Source organism: Lichenostomus cassidix, chromosome 2 (assembly GCF_008360975.1).
Source record: "Lichenostomus cassidix isolate B80296 chromosome 2, HeHo_3.0, whole genome shotgun sequence".
NCBI classification, from domain to species: Eukaryota; Metazoa; Chordata; class Aves; order Passeriformes; family Meliphagidae; genus Lichenostomus; species Lichenostomus cassidix.
The window spans coordinates 118,905,433-118,928,265 of NC_139482.1; the positions used below are offsets into that span (position 1 = coordinate 118,905,433).

The window sequence follows — 22,833 nt, forward strand, 5'->3', positions numbered from 1 at the left end:
AGAGACAGCAGCCATGTCCTAAGAGGCAGGAGACCCAAAAGCAAACCTCTGCTCTGAATCTGGAGCAGTGTGACTCCCTCCTCCATCTTGCTGTGCACCCACATCCCAGCGTTCAGAAGGCGGAGGCACGCTGCTATCCACCCTCCTGCCTCTCCCTGCTTCAGCAAAGATGGGTGTATCCCTGATGTCCATGCCTGCTGGTGCATTTGCACGCACAGCTCCTGCAGTCATCCCGGGTGAAGTGGGTGACACTCTCGGCCACAGCTGTAAAACGCTGGCAACCTGCCTGTCCCCAGCTTGGCACAATGGGGAGAGGCAGGGCTACCCTGGGCCCAGCAGCAGCCAGGGAATGAGACCAGAGGCCAGGAAGCAGGGAGCCATCTGAGCCGTCAGCTGTCCCTCTACCCCGGGCACAGGCTGTGCCACTGAGATGGTGGCCCTGCGAGAGCTCTCTCCTTGCACACCCGCAGCAGCTCCTGCTCAGAGCTGTACCCACAGCCACGCAGGTGACTCCCCTGTGGCTTACTGACTGCTCAGTCCTGCTGTGACTCTAGCCTTGAAATCCAAAACTTTTCATTTCAGAATTTCCTAAGTGAGCCATTATAGCATTTCTGATTAGCAGGGACTTTCCCCCCTCCCTTCCTCAATGAAGATACTTACGAAATTCAAGCCAACTCATTAACAGCTTTAAGCTAGCCAAAAATAAGTTTTTAGTAAGCAATTCCCCCTCAAAATACACACACACAAGTAAGTCTAACTCTCTAGTAAGTCTCACAACCATGGATCAAGTTGTCTTGACCCAAAACATGGGACTGTCCCAAAGATTTACGAGATTGTATCAGAAGACCGCAAAACAATTCTCCTGGAAGCTGGGGGCGGAAGGAAATAGCTCAGAAACCAAGTGATGAAGCAAATAAGAGGAAGAGTAAGTAGGAGGCAACTTCGATAACTACTGTTACTGGAATCAAGTTCAGCAGCAGCAGGCTGTTAGGGTTTTTTTCCCCCCTTCTAGTGCCCACAGTACCTAAAACAGGACCAGAGCACCATATGCATGATTCCATGCCTATATTCAAAAATAAATACATACTATTGTGCAACATATGTGCTATATACACAGCATATTTGGCACCAACCAACTAAACCTAAAAATTAATAGAACAAATCTATTTAACCATTTAGGTTGTGGCACACAGCCTGTGGTGTAAAGTAGGGGTGGTAGTGTGATTGGGGTGTGACAGTGATGGAATAGCAGGTGATATATAAGATGGCCTGGTTTGGAGTAGTTTGGTTTTGGGATTTTTTTTGGCTTCTGTAGATTTATATTGAGTATGTTTTAAGTGTGGCAACCACAGTGTTATACAATCTGACTTGCCAATAGGTATTGGTTCCTCAGATATTTTGGTGTTGATGTAGTGGGTTCACCCAGGTTGGATGCCAGGCACTCACTAAAGCCCTCTCTCTCTCTCACTCCTCCCTGCAGATGGACAGGGGAAAGAAAATACAACAAAGGGTTCATGAGATAAGGACTGGGAAGGATCACTCACTAAATACTGTCACAGGAAAAGCAGGCTTGAATTAGAGATATTAATTGAATTTATTGCTAACAAAATCAGAAGCAGGATAATGAGAAGTAAAATAAAACCTTAAAACCACCTTCTCCTCACCCCTCCTTCCTTCTCAGCTCTACCTTCTTCCCCATCAGAAGGGAGGGAATGGGGGTCATGGTCAGTTCATTAACCATTGTTTTTACCACTACATATGGAGAGGAGTCCTTCCCCTGCTACAACATGGGGTCCCTCACATGGAAGACAGCTCTCCACGAACCTCTCCAGTTGAGTCCATCTCAGTAGCAACAGTTCTGTACAAACTGGTGCAATCTGAATCCATACCATGGGCACCAGTCCTCCCAAAACTGCTGAGTGTGGGTCGTTCTTCCTCAGGGTGCAGTCCCTCAAGGACAGGCTGTTCCCCTGTGGGTCCTCCACAGAGTCACAAGAACTACCAGGAAACCTGCTCCAGCATGGGCTCCACTCTCCACAGGTGTGCAGGTCCCTGCCAGGTCCCTGCTCCAGCATGGGCCTCCCACAGGGTTTTTACAACCTCCTCTCAGGGATCCATCTGCTCCAGTGTGGGGCTCCTCCATGGTCTGCAGGTGCAACTCTGCATCCCCATGGACCTTCATGGGCTGCAGGGTCACAGCTGCCTCTCCATGGTCTGCCCCACCTCTGCTCTGGTACCTGGAGCACCTCCTCCCTGTCCTTCTGCACTGACCTTGATGTCTGCACACTTGTTCCTCTCACATATTCCCACCCTGCTCCTCTCTGCCCACAGTTAAAACCATGCAACAACTCTTTTTTCTTCTTCTTAAATATGTTATCTCAGAGGTGTTACCACTGTTTCTAATTGGCCCAGCCTTGACCAGCAGCACATCCATCTTTGATGCTGTGAGGGATTGGCTCTGCCGGACAAGGAGGAAGCTTCTGACAGCTTCTCAAAGAATCCACCTGCTACCAAAGCTTGGCCATGCAAACCCAACATAGCTGATCAAGACCCTAGAACCTGGATATCGACAAAAGAGTAAGCTCATGAGGAAGGAAAGAATAAAATCACAGTCAGGGACAAGGAATATTTTAAACATTAGTAGTCATGCATCAAGCTTCATGTACCATCAGCTGCACATAAAGCCTATTCCACCACAGGATACATTCTGGAAGTTACATACTGTAAACTCCAGACAGAAAAAATTTACATGAGTCTGTTCAGCAGGATGAAGCAATAAAAACACAGTTAACCAGGATCTGTGAAGAGAAGCCAAGCAAAAAACCACAACTGAAAACTGAAAGGCCATAAAAATTAACCCAAGTGAAATTTCATATGTGTTGGCCACCTACTTTTAGAGAAATGTAGATGGTTTTATCCCATTTTAAAATACTATTAAACAGTGTCACCACACAGTAGTTTCAAGCTCAAAACCTGAAGAAAGAAATGTAGGGGAAAATTGTAGGGGAAACTGAAGGACAAAGGAATCCAAGGCAAAAAGGGATCTTCAATTCTACGTGTTACTTGTAAGGATAATGTTTCAAAGTTTAAGTGAGAACATTCAAATATAAGCTAAGAAAAACATGATGAAAAAAACGTGAATGGAAACATTTTAATTCCTCCTGACACTACTTCAGCTTCCCTCAAGGAAAAACCAAACTGCAACACCTACTATAAAACTAATTCTTTTTTCAGTTCTAATTTTAAATATTCCTAGTTTGCCTATTGCTGTCATTTTGAAAGATACAGATTTTGGTGTACAGAGAATGCTGTAGTTTATTGATTTGGGATTACTGAAGGAAGAAAAGTACTGATAATGAAAAAAAGAGAAGAATCTGGACCATAAAAACAGACGTCGGAATAGGAGAACAGAGCATATTCTTCATTTATCGTGGCCACAGCTGCAAACAGAGTTTTAGCAATGCATTTAAACATTGGCAAATATTGTGTACATAAGAGTATCACCACCCTTCTTTGGTTGTGGTGAGATGGCTAGAGGAGGTTTCTGTAAAATATTGGAAGAGTTAGAGCCCTGCACAACAATACTGTAATACTCACCAATATTTCTAAATAATTTTCATAATACTGAACTTCTGTGACTTATCTAGGACCTTTCATCTGAATTTTTCAACATCCAAAAGAAAACCTGTAATTTCTTGCCAGTCCAGTAAATATAAAAGCAAATTAGTCAGATAGAAACACATTGTACAACACTTTATATTATAATCATCTTCAAATTTGCTTACCATTATAGCACATAAGTCTTCTGACCCTAACATCCTCACATTGTGGTATTATAAAAATTCACCCACTTTAATGTACAGAAATATCCATGAACCTCAAAGTATTGTACTATAATGCTATCAAATAAACAGACTACTGGAATTCAATTTCCAGAAAGCCAAGGCAAAAATCTACTGGCCTTCATCTGAAATACCAGTGTCATTTTCAAGCCCTGTATTTAATTAATACTATTTACTGTCAAGAGCCAAGCCATGTAAATATTTCACTCTTCCCAATTCAGGAACGAAAGGCCAGCCTAGAGGAAAATCTGCCCAAGTAAATGCATCTCATATTCTTTGATGATGTGAGTGCTCAGTTGTCCTGTTCTTGACCCCTCTAGAATTCCTAGGCTCCAATACTGGTGATACAATGTCATCAATCTATATATAAAATATACATTGATTTTCCACAGATGATAATGGCAGCTATTTCTTCTGCTAATGCTAATATAGTATAACTTTGTCCATATAAAAAGGTTCCTATCAAGGTAAGAAATGAAAAATCTTAGCAAAGTCCATTACCAAGTCAAAACCAATATTTAAGAAGTGAATAAAATCAAGTTAGCAATCCCATTTCCTAAATATTTTTTATTTATCTCACAGAAACTGCAATGTTAAAAATAATCTTCCAGGATATAACTACATACAAAAGGCAAGCTTCAATCAATTGAATGAGCATTTTCAACAGTCCTAGATATATATGAAGTTTGGTTCCATCAATGCAATAAAAAGTTCACTGACAGAGCACTCCATTTAAATCCGTTTACAGTAGTTAATGAGTTTTGCATATATAAGAATAGTTTAATCCAGCTTTACAATGAATTTGAACATTGTGGCCTCAAAACTATGAAAGTACTTTAAAAGTACTTTCATTACTAACCAATCTAGTTCTGCTGGTTGCAAGCATAAGATTTCTCTCAACAGTACTCTAAATTTTCATATATTTTAAAAGAAAGAAATGCAATATATTACATTTGTGTAAATTTCAACTTTTCCACAAAATAATGTTCTTCATAAGCTCACAGTTCCAATTTCAGGAGAAAAAGTCTTCAGGGTGCAATTGTATAAATCTCAATAGATGCTCATTTCCTAATACTTCAGTTCTCACTGCACCACCCACACAGAGCTTCACTCTCAGATTAGGAGTATCATTTTAATGCTGATTACAATAAATTCACTATAATCAAGCATCCACTTTTACAAGCATCTTCATAGGCAATTCATGTTAACTAATGTCACTACTGAACAGCAGTGACTGCACACAGAACAATCTTATCACATTTCATGCAAAACACAACTCCCCAGTTTTGAGGTCTAGCAATGGAAACACATTCCCTTTATTTATCACAAACCAATTCAACGCAGATTAAGTATCCCTCACAGAGAAGACCAGATTCATTAAAGATTATATATACCTATATTTTACTGCAGCTCTTTCAGAAACATAGCTTCTGTGGAAGTTAGGGTGCTCTGAACTGACTCCAGAGTTCTAGGTAAGCACCATTCCAGCCTTGCTTTGCAAGGTCATAGAAGTGAGCTCTGCCTTATTCAGGTTTGATACTTGGAAATCTACAGTAACTTCCTCATTTACATCCTTAAACTAATACCCAAGGCTCTTAAAAATTGTTTCGATACAAGGCACTTCTATTTTCAGTATTGCACTTTATTTTCTGACAGCATTCCCTTCACACACACATGTATTAGGAGAACACAGTCAAAAATGAGACGTCTGTCAGAATTTTCTATATCTACTACAGCTGTAAACAACAAGCACTATAACTCAGAATGAATAGACACAGAAATATTTCCCATCACACTTGACATTAACTACAACACAAATGCCAATGAAATCACTACAAAGTAAGATGGAAACAGACTCTCCAGATCAAGAGTGACAGAAAACTGAGATTTCTCTAATCTATGTTCCTTTTACTGAGAAACATTCCTTACAAAGCAAACCACTTCACAAAAAAAAGGAGAGAGAGACACAAAAAAAATATTTTCTGACTGGTAACTTTTAGACTAGGAATTAAAGTAGATTTTTTATTTGTTTGGGTTTTTCGTAAGTCTAAACTTATCATCATTCTAATTGCATCCCTTTTTTTGTTAGCACACAGCAGCTTCTTCCCACTACCTCAACAAGAAAAATAGACCAAATAAGTTTTAAGTAGTAGTTTCACTTTCCAAAAAACTTGATACAGTGGTAGACAAGCTGAATGTGCACAATTTCAGTCACAGTCGTGGTACAGTCTCACAACATACAGTCAAACCCAACATTTATTATTCCACAAGCAACACTAGTCAAAAGCCAAGGCAGGATTTCTTAAATGAAACTCCAACTGATGTATCCTTCCAATATTAGTATAATTTCAGATGGGTATACTGGTTAAAATAAACAGCTACAGCTCTTTGATCTTGCAACAGAGAAGGTGAACATGCAAGTATGTCAAACAACAGGACTGAAACCCTGGACATTGAAAAACCAATAGAACTCCCAAGGTTTCAATGGAGCCAATATTTTAAACTATTCCTTGGCTTATGGAACCTACTTTTGCTGAACTGTCTATCACAGGAACACAGAGGTAACCACACTTTTTAAAGGAGAAGGATATTTTGAAAACTACCTCTATACTTAATCCTTGTCCTATAAATTCTGTCATGACACCCATGTTTTAGAGTGGTTTATTCCTCACTGTCATCACCATAGACTTCACATACAAAGATTTATGTCCTATTTGCTCTTATTAAAGGTTTTGAATTTCCTAAACACAGCAACTGCATTTTGGTGAGCATCCGGTAAAGATAACAGATTCTTTTCTGTTACTGTACCAAGCAAATCCATAGTTTTGGGGCAGAATGTAGCAACACTAAGGAAAAGACAGGGTTTTTTTTCTCCACATAAATCAATTAAGAAAAAAACCCAAGCAATTATATTGAAATTGCTTTGGATTTTAGTATTTCCCTAATGCATGAGGTTTTTTAATGGAAAATTAGAATTGAGACAACTGAAAACAAACATATGATCAACTTGACAACAAAATTTCATGTTCGCAATAGAGAATTTTGGCAGTGACATTCTTCTCTTTATTACACACACCTAACTCATTCTGAGTGCTACTCACTAGGAGAAAAATATTTTAGTCTTTGTATTTTTTTAAACAATTTGCTTAAATGATTACAAAAGCAGATCATTACTGAGACCTGTACAAGCACATTATGATTATGCAGTCCAGAAAAGCAGTATAAATAAATAATAATTAATACAGTGTAAGTAATAAGTGTAAATAAATAATATCTCTGTGGCTAAGCATTTTCAACTTAATATAAAACAAAAACAAATTATTAACCAGTATTATAAACTTCATTGAACAGAATGAACTGCAAAGTATTTGAGCTGAGAACAGAAAAGACAGAAAAAAGCTCTGGAAAACTGCTTAACCTGTTTTCATTCACTGATGCTATAAAATTAAGTAAGTTTAAAGAAAAGCATTGTTTGCAAAAACTACTGAATGTAATTAACAAAAGAGGAAATGATACTTGATGTGGACATACATAATTTTATCCATATTTGGTTGGCTGTTTATAAAATGCCATCCCCCAAACAACTAAAAACCCTTTCAGAAGGCTCACTTCCCACCTCTATATTTAGTGTACGAGCCTCAAAAATACATATTTCTGACCTTAATAAGTCACTCTATGTGTTAAAAGACAACATTTATTCATGAGTACACTGAAAAGGTTCTCACATAAAATCTCAAAAGCGTATTTGTTGTAAAAGATTTATACCAAGTGAGTATACTGATCTATCAAACATACCTAAAATAAAACCACAGCATTTATATTCTACTTTCTTTCACTGCACTACCAAACTATTATTAGACTGCATTTAAACAATCTGCAGGGGTCTCTTTTTCTAATTCTCAGTGGTATTATCCCTTCTTGAGAGCAGAGTTAAACAGGCACAGCATTGCCTGATGGAGTCATCAGACAGTAATTCTTGAGCAACAAGCAGTTTAAGTCATCAGTGTCATTATACCAATTTCAACCCTCAATTTAAGTAATTTATTAGTGCACAGAGTTGGATAGAAAAGCTTGTATTATTTCATATTCAACCTTTGCCATAAGACAGACCATAATCAGCACATCTGAAAAACGTCAATTCCTCAGCTACAGCATAAAATATCAAACAAACCTAGTGAGAAAGGCTGAAGGGATCAACATGGGCCTTTTTGCTGAGAAAGAAGATCACATTCCTGGTCCTGGCACCAAAGCAAGGACCCTCTCCTCCATAAGCAAACTGTGTACTATTTTTCAAAGTTTCTAAAATGTTAGTATTTCCACTCAGTGCACAGTGTCACACATTACTTAAAATCAAGGCTTGTTCTGCTGTATCCACACAATCATTTTAAGACATCTCACATCAAACTCCCCAGTGAAGAAGATAAAACTGTAACACAACCCAATTAAATGCAATAGGATATAGGCAACTCACCAAGACTCAGCGATGCAGACAATGATTTCTAGGGGCTGTGTGTGCAGGGGGCCTCACTACTCAGATACATCTCAAGCATGCTAGGAAAAAAATTGAGAGAAAAATATTAGTCTCTTTTTTTTTTGTGGAGACAGGCATAGAAAAACAAAAATATGATGTATAGCACATTGCCGTTTTAAGCATAACACAACAAGGGAAACACAAGCTTTGCAGAGCATTATCTGCTTTTCCAGACATAACTACAACCCCCTTCCAGCTGCACAATCACTCCAGGCACACAACTTCCTTTCTACCTGCTGCCTACTGCAAATTCACAGTGATAGCAACTAAAATGTTTACATCAACTTACACAGTACACAGCCTCTATTTTCACTAAAGAATCTGTGAGAACTCTGAAAGTGGTTGGTTCCTTTTTTTGGTTGACTGCTTGATTTGATAGCACATTAGTTTCAAATCTCTAAAAAGGAGAAACTGGTGTTCCTTCAACCATTATTATAAGTTGCATGTACAGAAGCATGTTTCTTCTCTCAGCCTCCACTTACAACACTCCTGACCCAAGTGACAAGCATCAGTGAGCAGAAAGCCTTTCACTAGTATGGAGCCCCATAAAGCAGTAAAGAGTCCCATAGAACAGAAGACATACATTGCACAGCAAAATAATTTCTTCAAGGGAGGAGGAGCATGCCACAGCCCACATAAATATTATACCTGCCTTTCTGTTTGTAGGTCAAGTAGCATTTTATGTCAAATGTACCCAATCAAACTACTAAAGAAGCGTTTTCTCCTTTCTTATTCTGACAAACAAAAAGGCAGAACATAAAGTAAATGAGAACACAAATAAAATGAAAGATACACAAGAGTCATCAACAGGAAAAAAAAGCACACACTAATTATGCCTCAAGAGAAATGGAATTTAGAATCAACTTCATTCCTTGTCATTTCTGCCATCTTACAGAAACCTTCTTCAAACAAACTCTGCATAAGTTCTTTCAATCACAGACAGGATACCACTACAGTAACAGACTATTCAGGGGCACCACTAACAAAGAAGTATTCTTATATAAAATATATACACAGAAGATAAGACTACATTACTTCCTCAGGAATGTCCAAAAAGCACACAAGCTCTGTGGATCACAAACTCAGGGCTTTGAGTAGGTCCTCGTTGACAGAAAAAAAAACATCTTGTCTTGGAATAAAATTTTAAGTAAGCTACTACATCTTTTGGCAATTCAGAGACACCAAAGAGAAGTCACTGTGTCACCAGCAGATAGGGGCTGCAGCCACAGCCTACAGTGGGGAAACCTTTTCCAGAGAGGAGCAGTAAACAAGACACTGCCTGTGCAAACAGAAGCATTTCCCACTCATCTCCTGTCTTTTACCTGCTGTGCACCAGTGAATGAGTACTTACTACCATTTTGTTTCTTGACAACTAATGTAGCTGCTCACTTTTACTTTCCTGCTGTTTTTCCCTATTTTTGCATCCTGCCTCCTGGCCTCTGTGGCCTCCAGTACAGCAGCTCAAGGAGCCAAGTAATGTGGCTCCTGACCATTACAGTAGTGGCAAAAGGCCCCACCAGAAAGGACAAGCTTTGCTGATCTTAATTTGTTCTATTCACAAAATGTTTAACAGTAATACTGTAATACTGTCTGCAAACAAAGACCATATAGCTTTACAACAGAAGCACCACCTTCAAAACACAAAAAACATTACTAATAAGATCTTTCTTCCCAAATAAAACTCTTGAATTATACAACAACTAGTGACAGGCTCATGTACCTGAATAGCTGTATGATCTAGTGTATTTCAGATATATTTCTCTAACTAAGCTAGACTGTCATTGAAGAAAAAAGGGATGAATATGAAGTTATCTGTCAGTCCTCTGCCTTCCCGTCTCAAGCCCATTCTGGAGCTTGAAGTAAAAGCAAGCCAACCACTACCCATGCCTATGCAAATTTAGAGCCAATCCCACAAGAATCAGGAGGTTCTTGGGATGACCCTCCGAACTCAAGGGAAACTACTCCTGCATGAAGCCAGGTCTCACAGTGGCATAACTGTTAATGGTGGTGCACAAAGGCCCACATGAGAGCAGGTCTCTGCCTCAAACAATAGACAAATTACCAACATAGCTACAATATAAAAATGGAATACACCACAGCCACACTTGCCATTTTCCAACACCACCATCCAATCCTCCATCCCACAAAGAGTAAAAGAAAACTGGTTTAAAGGTCAAAAAACCCCAACTAAAAACAATTGATGTAGAACAGAATAACATACTGTCCTCTGACTTCAGAGCACTTTACATCTTTATTTTCCATTTGTACACAGCCAATTCTTTCCTTTCCAGGTCTCTATTCCAGGTACCTAAAATGTGTTTACCTCCTTGGCCCATAAAAACTTTGCTGTGAACATAACACACAACATTGATGCTACAAACTCCAGTTAAGCTAAAAGAGAGTGAAAACTCCCACTTTCAGACATACTTGGAAGAGATCATCCACAGCATGCAAGCTTAGTGAGCATGAATTTGGTGAGTTTAGTGAGGCTTTTCTCATCTACATCCAGTCTTCAGGTTCCATCATTCTTAAACTAAGAAAAGGAGCCACAAATGATGTCACTAGGAGTTATGACTAACTTCACACAGAACTGTATCAAGAAAATATTTTGAGGCCTCATTAAAAATTCAGTATCTTTATTTCAAAGTAACGCTTAAAAAAACCCAGCAAAACAAGCAAAAGTATGTTTGCACTGCAAATGCCAACAAAAATTGGCAGGCAATTAAAGTAAAAAAAACTTTAAACTATGCTATTAGAGCTACATTTTATAGCCTGTAAAGTATCAACAAGTTGATTTTTTTTTCACCCAAGATAATGGCAACAACTCTTCTGGACACATTTAAAGAAAATAGTACATTTCTAGCTGTAAATTTCAATTTTGGAAAAAATACAAAGATTTAGACTGGAAGAAGAGCTTTTCTCCTTGAGAACATAACTGAAAACTGTTAAAACATATAATTCATTTATTTGTATACACTCAATCTTCCTCCACAAAGAATCTCTTTCGGAAAATGGATAGAACAGGACAAGGACATTGCTCATGTATCTGGAGGCCAAAGTATAAATCCGAGTGAGGATAGCAAGTGAAATTAGTTGACAATAATCACATGTATATACTCAGAATATATAAGTAGTCAATCAGCAAGTCCTGACAACAATTTTGAAAGAGTAAAGAGTAAGGACTGAAGAGCTGCTTTGTGAATTCAAAGCATGGTGTAAGCAGAATGAAGAAAAGCAGTCTCCACTGTAGCCACCCCAGATGCACAGGTATTAAAATTTATGACCTTGGGTTTTCTATGGAGTGTGGGTTGCTTTAGGTTTTTTGGTTTTTTTTATTAATTTCTAATTCCATCACAAAGGCATAAGATGAATTTGTAAATTTATAAAAATATCTGCAATAAAAGTGTCAGCATATACTATCAAATTTATTCATAGGCAGACTTTATTCTTAAGAAGTTTTCTTTTTAAATGGAGTTTAGTATCTCCTACATAATCCATGAGGTACAAATAGGTGACAAACTGCATTGTTTTTAATTGGAGTGATTTTCTTCAAAATCCATGGGCAAGGCTCATTAGAGATCAATACTGACAGCAATGAAAAACTAAATCTGTTCACACACAGATGAATTACAGCATAGGCAGAGTAAGAATAAAATTCCATAATAATTCTGACCTAACAAGCAAAATGTTCTTTCACTTTCCATGCCCATTCTTCAATCCCAGGCTTCTCCACTGAGGCAGCCAATAAAGCAGCCAATTGTGATATGCCCACTATAAATCCTAACCAAGAGCAACAATATGCCTTACATAGCTCACTTAAAAAGCATCAAAACAGTAACTCTCAGGCAACACTACAGCAGATATATATTCTCACTATGTCCCCTCATAGAAGCTCATGTGATCCACACTACCTAAGATTTACGGATAAATCCACACATTTGGTAGATATTTTAATTAATTTGTCGCCTATACTCTGCCCTTTCATTCATCCATTAAAGGTTTCTATGTAATGTGGACTATTCTAGCAAAATACAAATTTTCCTTTTCAAACAGCAAATAACTTCTTGAAGTTTGAAAACAAAGAGAAAAAATGTAAATAGGATTTACTGAGGGCATTGCATCTTAGCTGCAAAAAGCAAATGCACATTCCAAAGAAGCTTCTGAATACCTAAGTAATGGGAGCGCACTCCCAGAAAGACTGAGATTTACTATCAGTTGTAACTGCTAAAATGAGAGCAAAGGAAAAATAATATCTATCAGTAACTGTATTAATGGGAGATTGTTATGGAAGCCATTTAAGGAAGTGCAGGACTTGGAATAGCATAATGATGCAGCTGCAGAAGAAAAAAAATGTGCATTTGTTAATATGTTGCGGTATAGCTTCAGACATTTAAATTAATGAACTAATTTCAAACTTCAAGATGTCAAGCACTCCACTGACGATACATTTTCCATAGGAATTGTTTCCATTATATATCCATAAAATTCTTAAATAAAATTTCCATTAGTCTTTGATTTGAATAACGTGCAATTTCCACAGAAAAAGATTGAAAAATCATAAACAGTTACAAAACGCAGTGCAGCAAATCTACCACATTCAAGATCTATTTTTCAAACTATTCATCAACTCAAAATAATTGTATAAAATGAGCAAAAGTATTCCAGATGCTTGGGAGAGGAGAGGCTGTTCTAGGTAATAGGTAAATGCAGGACTGAACGAAAGAAAATTAATTTCTTCCACTCATTTTCCATTATATAAATGCTATTTCTGAATACTCACAACACTGACAAAATGGCTTTGTCTTAAAACTGTTTAAAAAATTCCCTGGGTTGTCTTTTTTTTTTTTTCTAATTCTGTATCCTAAATTGATTAAACTATACAACCTGTCATTTTTCATGTCACTTTTCTACTTGGTATATTTTGAAAAGGCTAAGCTACTGAATCATTAAAAATAGGGTGTGTTTGCATAATGTAAATACTGCTGACAAACTACTAACTGTAGAACTGGTAAGATGCCTTCATAATATGTAACCACTGATGTAATATTACAAATTATTCTACTCTTCATAGTTGCCATTTCACCAATACATATAACTGTTTAAAATGCTATTCCAACACAGAGCAGGAGTCCTGGCAACTGTATATACTCCCTGAAATCATAAAATATTATCAAAATATTATCTATAATAAATAGATGAAATATATGTTATCTAAGCGCCATTATTCTGACGGGTAAAAGCCAAAGAATACTTCTGTAAGGTTTAAATTCCCAAGAGAAGAAGAGCTCAGATCCTGTCTGCAAGCACACAATGGAATCACAGCTGACGATGCACATCTTTTTCTGGATGTCTCCATATGCTCAGGAGGGTTTTTTCCCCTCCTCTCCCTCCCTGTTTCTCCCTCTCCGCCTCCCTTGCTCCCAGCATTACATTGAAGAATTTGTCATTATCTGCTGCCAGAAGTATAAGAATGTTTTAACAACTAACAAAAATAAAGTAGTGCAGTGAACTTCACCTCATTTAAAAATAAAAATAGGGGATCCTGCCAGAGTAGCCGTCTGTAACTAAGTTAACTAACAGCAGAAAATGGGTGGATGAATGGATGCTGTTATATGCCTTCTATAAAGTAATTATCAATGTTACTCTGTTCTTAGTTTAAAATGCTGTGTCACACAGCAGAGTATATACAGTAACAACACATTTAACCTCTGACCTCTAAAGCCAAACATGGACACAAATGAATATTGAGCATTTTAATGCCTATAAGAATACTGAAGAAATGCGTGGGATTTGTTAAATATACTTACTTGCATGCAAACTGCATTGTTTAGAGAGGCCAGCAACAGTAAATGTACAAAGAACTGAACATGGCAAGAACAGTTTTAGTTCAGTGTTGCCTTTCTCCAATGCACAATCTATTAGTGCTCGGCAGACAAAGATAGCTACGTTTATATTTAAATTTGGTAGCTGTCTTTGGTTCATCTTTTTCTTTCAAATGAACTGACAACATCCTCAAGGCTTAGACCTCTTAAGCCCCTGCAATTCTGGTGTCAGGTGCTAGAGAAACTCCAGCTGAGCGCAGAAGCCCAGATTTTGCCAATGAGACAGTGACATCAGCAACAAAGGCAAGGAGCAGAAGACAGTGGGCATTGTAGCAGCAGCTGGCTCGCTCACTGACTTTGTTCTTCCTGCTGCAAAATCTGGGCTCCCTGCAGATGGGCTAGCTCTTACTGGATTTTTTAAGGACGGAAGGAAAAGTTGGGAATGCCAACACTACAGACGGTTTACATGCCTCTTTCAACAGAGCCTTTCAGCCTTCTAATGAGCAAGCTACACCCTTAATGATAATAAAAACATAAACATTATTCTTAAGTAATTAATTTCTACTTCAGAGTCTCAGTTTAATGCAATACACTACACTACAAGTGAATAAATACCTTTCATTTTCTAATGTTTCCACCAGAGATAACCTTTCTTTTCTCTCTCAAATAACACAATTCCTGTTTAAAAACTTAGACTGATTCCAAAAGTACCATTCTTGATGGCAATAAAGTATTTCTTCCTCAAATGTCTTGAGTTTCAAATTTAGCACTGACACCACCAGGACACACAATGAGGAATTTACACACTTAGTAAAGTGCCTTCTGACATTGTAGAGATACTGAAGAACTGTATCATACACGGATTCTCTCCCTAGTAAAGACCACAAGCCGGAGAAAATACAAAGTTGAGAAATCTTCAGGTTTTATGTGAAATAAAAGAGCACAGCGACTAAAAAGATGAGATGATCGCGGGACATTTGACATGCATTTATTGCATAATGCCCAACAGGATAAAAACATATTAAAAACAATATGATTCTTCAAAATATTGCATGATGTTAAAAAGATCAATCTTTCTTCTTAAAGTTGCTCTTAATATTTTTGAAGGTTGAGTCCATGACAAGTATTTTCTTCAAGACTGTAGAAAACCAAGACTTCCTATGAACATTAGGCTTCTCACAGCACTTCTCAGACTTAGGGATTAAATATCTGGGGGCAATTTACAACTTTCTTTATTTTGTATGACACAGCAGAGCCAACTTCTATGTCCAGTGCCCAAAGAGCTGTTCCCACAAATGCCAAAATAAGGGATACAAATGCATGAGTGTCCATATGTGCTTGCATACACGTCTGTGTGTGCAAATATGCACAAGCCTGCTACATCCTATTTGTGACACCACTGCTGACGTATGCAAACAAATGTTCTGGAAAAAAGTAGGAGGCAGAGTACCTACACCAAGTGCGATAAACCAACCAGTTTCCATTCACATTAAGCTGTGTGTAAGCAAACAAGATGCCTGCTTTGGGAAGTAATAGTTTCAGTATGACATTGAAAATTACGTACAACACAACATTGTCATTTCTCTGAGAGCATCCAACACAGTGGACCAGCAGCTCCCTCCCTTTGGGCACTGCCAGAGGATTCCCCCATGAGAGGAGCCCACCAGGTGGCCCAACACTGCCACTGGGTTATAAGGAGCCAGGAAATTAACTGACTAGAGTTGTTTTTATAGTTCAGTACATAAAAAAACCCAAAGGGATAAAATCCAAATGACTGCCTTCAGCCACAATGGCAGAACAACAACGAAAAAAATGCTTGAAGTACAAAGACTGGCAGTCTTAAATGCTTACTTATTTACAGTGGCAATAGAGCTCTGCTGTAACTGCCATAGCCAGGCACTATATGCTTAGCTCACATTATACTTAAACATTATAGGTTGACTTCTAAAGCCTATTCACCTGCTTCTTACTACTCTGAGAAAACAAGAAAGAAGAAAGAAATATAAAAACAATTCATTATTATCGAACAAGCAGGCTGTTCTCCTTCCACAAGGAGACTCTCCCTGGTAAATTACAAGTATATTTACACAGTGTCCCACATACACACATTTCAGACCGAAGTATACATGCTAAGTCAAACTAAGTATATTTCATGATATATAGATATGATTTCCCAGTGACTACCAGCAACCTCCTTGCCTTTTTTTTTTTTTTTTTTTTTATTTCCCTCCCCCCCACCTTTTTCTGCCAGGCTCTCGGGCAGGCTTCCCGCAGACAAACTACACGGCCTCAATGCCCCTCTCCGGCCAAGAGCGGCGTGCGGTCCCCGAGCTGGGGGAAACGCTCAGGCCCAAGCGGCGGCAAAGGAGCGAGGGGCAGCGAGGGAGGAAAGGGACACGGCTCCGGTTACACCTCGCCCCGCAGCCTCCGAGCCGCGCGCTGCCCGCGGCGGCGCACACACCGCCCCCCGCGGAGGCGGGGAGGGGCCGCGCACCCGCCCTCCGCGGAGGCGGCGGGCACCTCCGCACCCCTCCCCCGCGCCCCACGCGCGGGACTCCGCTCCACGCGGAGCGCCCCGCCCGCGGCCGCCGCCCGCTGCGGGAAGCGGGAGCGAGAGGAGCGGCACCCGCCCAGGGACCCCGGCCCCGCGCCCGGCCGGCCGCTCTCCTCTCTCCCCTCCTCCTGCCGCCGCTCCCCGCCCCGCGCACACACGCAGGCACACGGCACTGCGGCGGCCGGGCCCCCACCCCTCCCCGGGCCGCGGGGAGGCGGCGGCCGGGCGCCCCGGGCTGCGCTCGCACGCAGCTGCGACGCCCCGCCGCCCGCCCCCGCGGCTCGGCCCGGCCCGGCCCGGCGCTGCGCGGCGCGCACGGGCAGGCACAGCCCCCGCGCACAAAGTTAGAGAAGTTGCCCGCTTCGCCCCCTCCTTCCCCTCGCGTCCCCTGAGGGCGCGGAGCGGCGGCGAGGCGCCCTGCGCAGGGGGAAGGGGAGAGGGCGCCGGGCGCCGCGGTCCCTGCCCCGCGCGGAAAGGGGGCCGGCCGGCTCGGCCCCGCGGAGGGAGCGCGGAGCGGCCCGCGCCGCTGCGCACCGAGTCGTTGTCAGCCGGGGGAGAGGAGGCGGCGTGCGCCGCTCTGCTCCCCAAATCACCCCTTTTGTCATCGGGGAGAGACCCTCCCTCAAGTTTCGCTGTCGCTGCGCGGTGGGGGTGAGGGGGGACGTCCTGAACAATCCCTTCAAAATCGCACCCCGCTGCCCCATCCTCCCCCGGCCCGGCCAGGGCAGTCCCTGACCCCCAGATCAGCCTCTCGCCTTCCCGGTTCCTCGCACTTTCGCCCCCAGCCAGGGGCGCGGAGAGGCGGCACCCGACCTCCGCCTGGCCTGGGAGCAGGAAACCGGTCCCCTCGGCCCGGCAGGGTGGGGTGGGGTGCCCGATCCCCCCCTCCCTCGCCGAATCAGGGGGACGTCCCGGGGAAGTAACCCCGCGCGCCCACCCCCCACCGCCGGGCGCGGGGGTGCGAGCACGATGCCCCGGCAAGGGGCGGCCCCGCGGTCCCTCGGCTCCCCACGGAGGGGCCGCAGCCCCCGCCCCGCTCCCCCCGCCGTCGGCGCGGGGGAAGCCGCCTCGCCGCGGCCGCGGTGCCGCCCGCCAACGCCGCCCCTCCGCGCACCGGCGCGGCCCCGGGCGTCCCCCCGGCGCTCCACGGGGCGGCCGGGCAGGCGCGGGGGGCTCGGGCACACCCCCGCCGCGCCGGGGCCGTGCGGGAGCCGTTACCAGGGTCAGTGCCGTCTCCCGCCGCTGCCGCCGGCGCTGACCTTCGCTTTGTAAGATGAAGCTGAAGCTGGGGCTGCGGCCGCCATGTTCCTTTTTAATAACTGCCTGCTTGTTTATTTCAATGGAGACCCTCCCACCGCTCGCCCTCCTCCTCCTCCTCCTCCTCCCCTTCTACCCAGAGGAGGGCTGGACGGGGAGGAGGCAGGGGGAGGCACAAGTCACTCCCCCCTGCCCCCGAGCACGGCGGCAGCGGCCGGGCCCCGGGCGGGGGGAGGCCAGGCCGGGCGGGCGGCAGCGCGGCGCGGTCCGGGGGCCGCCACCGCCCCTCGCCGCTGCCGCTCGGCCGAGTGCGGAGCTGCTCCGCTCCGCTCCGCGCCCCGCCCGCAGGGACAATGGCAGCCGCCCCGCTCGCAGCCTTGCGCAGCGCTCCCTGGAGCCTCCTCCTCGGCACCCGAGCCGGGGAGAAAGGGGAAGGGAAAAACAAAGTCCTTCGCCCTCGGAGGGAGAGACTTTGGCTGTGGCCCTTTGCTGTCCGTGCTCGGAGGAATCCCGCTCCCAGGCGAGACCGGAGTAGTCAACCCTGTTACGGCTTTTCAGTGGCCCATATTCACGATAACAGCGAGGCGGGGGGACACAGTCTTATTTCCTTTCTTTGCCTCCGGGGGAAAAGAAAAAAAAAAAAAAGGGAAAAAAGAAAAGACACACATGCTGAAAATCGTGTCAGCTGTATCTCACTCATGGGAGCGAGAGGATTGAGATGCAGGCTTTCCTTAGATTGGAGAAGTGAATACATGAGTTAAAATTTGTTAAGGGCTGGAGGGCGATTGTTAAACATTGCCCTTTGGTTCGAAAAGCAATCCATGATGCAGAAATCTTACGTGAAAAGCTTTACGTTTTCCTACGAACCAATAATGGCGAGTTATACTTTACACACTGCAAAAGTCATTATTTTCGACATTTTCTAACCTGGATTTGCAGCTCCAAATTATTCTGTAGCTATCTGCAGATTATTTATTGTTCCTAATGGTATAGCTAACTCTGCTTGCAATTAGGCCTGTCCAATATTTTTTTGATCATAATACTTGTTTTTCAGATGGTTACATTTTGCCCTACTGTGCTGCATATAATTTCCCATACTTGTCTGACTTTATTTTTTTAAGCTGTTTTCTTTCATTGGACAAAATTAGTTCAATTGTTTCTCCAAACAAATTAAAAGAAAACTCTTTCCAACTCTCCTCCCCCATGTTAAAGAAAAACGTCTTTGCAATCAAGTAGCTTAAAACTTGCAATATTTTCTTCTGCTAGTGAGAGAACTCAGAAATGGGAGGGATGGCCAACAGAAATCTATTTGAATTTAGTCCCATTAAGAGATGGGGATAGAGGGTTTGTCATTTTTATATGCTCAATTAGAGGTTTGATGCGAAAGTAACCAGAGATCCAATCCACATTAAATGACATTGTTTTAGCTGGAGTACTTTTGACGTGATAGCAAAGATGTGTACTAATGTCTTTACAAACAATTCCATGAGTGAGGGTATGGCTGCTAATGTCTTTGAAATGGGTCTTCATGTCTCTACCAAATTCAAGCTGCAGGTTTGTTGCAGAACCCAGACAGTCTGACTCCTGAAACAGACAAGTGGGTCTGCACAAGCATGAGTTCCTGAACCTTGGGGGGAAATGAAACGTTCAAGGGGGAATATGTGGTAGGTGGTTTGGGAAAGCTGTACCTTCCTAGTACCTGAGCCAATGGGGAAAGGAAGAGGGCAACCTGCAGCCGGGAGTTTAGATAGAAGGAGGCTGAGTCTTCCAAACCTTGGAGAGAGAAAACCCCGCCGGTGTGGGCCTCAGTGGACTCTCTCCCTTTATTCGAACAAAGTTACAGGACTCCTCTGTCCCCTTTATGGACCCTGGCATGATTTTCCATACAGACATCATCTTCAGAAGACAAAGCTCCAGCACGGGGCTGCAGCAGCTCTTTCTGAATGTCCCTCTCCATCAGTTGTATTTGACAGAGAAATTACTTCTTCATCTTCAGGAAGCTCTTCCACCCTGTCCAGACACAGGCAGGCATAAAAGAGGAAGGGGAAGAAAAATTTAAAAAAACCCACTCAGCAAAAAAATGGGGTTAAGAGTCCTGGAGAGACAGAGCTTTTCCTCTGACCTCATTTATCATATCTGTGTAAATCTCTGTACCACATAAGCTAACAGTTATACAGGCAATAATCTCGTTTACTTCACAATTGTGATTCATTCGTTCTCCTATGCAAAGTGAAACAGTGGTCCACTGGGGGAAAAAAAGAAAAAGGTGTGTCTTTGATTTTGAGACCATAAACAGTCCAATTTAGAATTAAACAAATAATTTTAATTCCAGTATTTCTTATTTATGAAAGCTTGAGGGTTTTTTCCCTAACTTCGCACATCCTTTAACATAACCAAAAATCTTTATTAAACTAATACATAGATCTACTGGGAAAAGCAAGGAAGATCTTTTCACTTGCTGAGGTCGGAGCAGAAAAGATAGTCCATATAACATGGAGTTGATTGTCTCAACTCTGAGAGCCCCGGCTCCTGCGTGGCTGAGTTTCCTAGCCCAACTCTGGGAGAGGAGATTTAAGGACTCACATGCTCAGATCCACTGAAATTTGTTACAAGCTTGTAACTCATAAGGAAATACATTTTGTCATCTAAGGCCAAAACCCAAACCCCTGGTTACAAGTATCATTGTATGCAAAGACCAGTAATTATGTAGTTCCTAACTGCTATTCTTTGCAGGGAAGGGACCATCTTCCAGATGGGAAATAGATTTGATAAACACACTTCAGTGCAGATTTTATTCAGCATTACAACTCTTCTCTGAACCTTCTCCAGTGTCACCATTGCTGCATTGTGCTGAGTAGAGCTGGGCTTAGTTTTTCAGGAAAACTTCATCCTTTCTAAACAAGAGCAATAAAAGTTTCCTGTCATCCTCTTGTATTCACCTTCCTCCCCTACATTATTCGGCTTGCTGTTTTGTTCACAACATTACATTATGCATCCATTTGACTATTCACTGTGATCTGCAAACCTTTCCTGATGTGAAATTTAGTATCAAGAGAAGTTTTTAATTATTTTAAATTTTCAGTGAAGTTTGGTTGAATTACCTCTCATAACTTTCACACACACACACACCCACACACACCCACACACACACACCCTTCCATTAACAGGAAAAAACTTCAAAATCTTAATGCATCTGTGTTTTCCTGGTCGGTATAATCATATATTGTCAATGTTCTTTTTTCTTACTTACTTTTTCTACATACCATATTTCTTTAAAAACTGGTACACGAGGTGAATGAAATCAGCATTTGCAGGTGTGTCTCTAACTGGTTTTCAAAGAAGTGAAATTATTTTTCCATAAGGTGAAAGGTTATGAGCAAATTGTTGGTAGCTTATGAACTTGGTAGGCCATTCAGGTATGGCTGCTGTCTCATAAAGGTCTACCTGGAGCTTATATGCAGAAGGAAGAATGGGTTACATGCACCTGCCAACATCAGGGCTATATGCAATTCAGCTGTTGGTGCACAAAGCCTTTTTCATTAGCAGCTGCATTTACCCTGTAGAATCACTTTGCCCACCTTTATGGGGAATTGAATCCCCACTTATCCATTAACCTTCCTAAGTGGATTTAAATATGGTCTTTATGAACTGATAAGATTTTTGTCAACACACTGTATACCTAACTCAAATCCACAAAGAAAACAAAATTAAATTTAAAACCATGTAAAATTACTCCACTATCTCAACCTTCTTCAGGATTCAGAGGACCTCTTGAGATCATCAGGTTGAAGCCTCAGCTCCAAGTAGGGCCAATTTTGAAGTTATGCCAGGTTTTCCAGGGCCATTACCAGCCAATTTTTACTGTTTCCACAGCCTCTTTGAACCACCCGTCCCACAGTTTGAACACATTTCTAAGTTTTTCTTTTCCCATGATGTCTAATTGGTCTGTTTCAGCTCGTGCTTGTTGCCTCTCACAATGAAAAGGTCACTGTGGACTTCCTAGAAGGCTCCATCTTCTCTGTATCTGCCCATTAAGTTCCTGTAGAGAACATTATAATTTACACCAACCTTCTGTTCTTCAGACTAATGGCCTGACCTTCATGGCCTCTTCGTGTACATCATGTGCTCCAGTACCCTCACTGTCGTGGTGGCCTTCTTCTGGATTTTCTGTTTTATGTCTGTGTCTTTCACACACTGGGTAGCTCAAAACAGCATTCAGTTTTCCAGATGCAATCTCACAAGTACTCCATGGATGGGAATAACCACTTTTCTCAACCGGCTGGCTATTCTTTTGCTTTTGTAGCCCAGAATGCTGGTGACCTTCTTGGTTGCAACATCACTGCTGACTTACTTGTAAAGCAACAGCTATTCTGTACCAGATGCAGGGTGCTGTGCCACCACTCACTGGACTTCATGAGGGTGCTTCCAGCCCATTTCTCCAGTCTGCTGAGATCATTCAGAGCATTGACCACTGTTTTCCACTCTGCTGTGATCTGTGCTTTATCTTGTCACTGACTATGTTACATAGTAACAGTTGCAGTATCCACCCTTGAAGTACATTGGCCACCAGCTGGACCTGCTCCTGCTGATCACAGCCCTTGAGCCCAATGGTCCAGTCAATATTCCACCTTATCTTCTACTTAACTTAGTTCATACCTCTCCAATCTGGTTAAAGGAGGTCATTGGTTGATTGCGTCTAAAGCTTAGTTAAAGTCAAGGTAAATGACATCAGCTGCTCTCCCCTTCTCCCCAGATTCACTTATCTCATTATAAAAGCCAGTCACATTAGTCAGGCAGAATTTGCCATTTGTAAACCCTTGCTGCCTG

General features: G+C 42.1%; 1 protein-coding gene across 5 annotated transcripts in view; it reads right to left on the minus strand.

Moving 5' to 3' along the window:
* NCOA2 (nuclear receptor coactivator 2) overlaps positions 1-18,337 on the minus strand; it is a 188,765-nt gene extending 170,428 nt beyond the window's left edge. For 2 of the 5 annotated variants that reach the window (XM_085053010.1, XM_085053013.1), the window contains exons 1-2: positions 18,009-18,336; positions 8,314-8,393 (exon numbers count right to left, since the gene is read on the minus strand). The gene's annotated coding sequence lies outside the window, so the exon portion shown is untranslated. Of the gene's footprint in view, positions 1-8,313; positions 8,394-17,967 lie in introns of all 5 variants that reach the window. The other 3 variants (XM_085053009.1, XM_085053011.1, XM_085053012.1) reach the window with 2 other exon arrangements.
* Positions 18,338-22,833: the final 4,496 nt, after the last annotated feature.